The following is a 758-nucleotide window of genomic DNA, read 5'->3' on the forward strand; positions in this document are numbered from 1 at the left end:
GGGTACCGGCGGTGAGGGCCGTGTGGGTGGCCCGGGTGCGTGACATCCGCATCCGCCGCTCCTCCAGCTTCAGGTATGCGACGATCTTGGGAAGGTCGGGTTGGTGATGAGGGGGATGTTGGAGGCGGCGTTCCCGAAGTCATCGTTCAGCCGGCGATGAGGGTGCTGAGGAGAAGCTCATCGGAGACCTTCTCGCCGAGGTTACGGAGCTCGTCAACAAGCTTCTTGAGGCGCATGCAATAATCGTCAACAGACGACTCAAGCTGCTGGCACCCAAAAAACTCGCTGTGCAAGAAGACCTTGCGTTGGAGCGCGTTGTCGGTGAAGAGGCTGTTGAGCTTGGTCCAAACGGCGTGAGCGTCATCGTCGGCGGAGACCACCGTGTGGAAGAGATCCTTCGAGATGGTGGTGTAGAACCAACGGATGAGAGTGGCATCGATGGCCGTCCACTCCTCATCGTCCTCCAGGAAGCGGGAGTCCACGGAGCCATCAATGTGATCTCGGAGATTGTACTCACGGAACACGAGGGAGAAGTACGTCTTCCAGGCATAGTACGTGGAGGTGAGGTGGTCGAGGATGACGGGAACCCGGGCGAGGATGTTGAGGTCGCGGATGACGACGGAATCGGGACCTTCGAACGGGTTGGTGCGGCGGCTGCGGGAGGTACCGGTGAAACCGGGGGAGGCCATGGCCAAAAGGGGTGGTGCGGCGGCGCTGGTGCGGCGGCGCGGCAGGGAAGAGGGCGGCGCGGCGTGTAG

The sequence above is a fragment of the Triticum aestivum genome, chromosome 6B (assembly GCF_018294505.1).
Source record: "Triticum aestivum cultivar Chinese Spring chromosome 6B, IWGSC CS RefSeq v2.1, whole genome shotgun sequence".
NCBI classification, from domain to species: Eukaryota; Viridiplantae; Streptophyta; class Magnoliopsida; order Poales; family Poaceae; genus Triticum; species Triticum aestivum.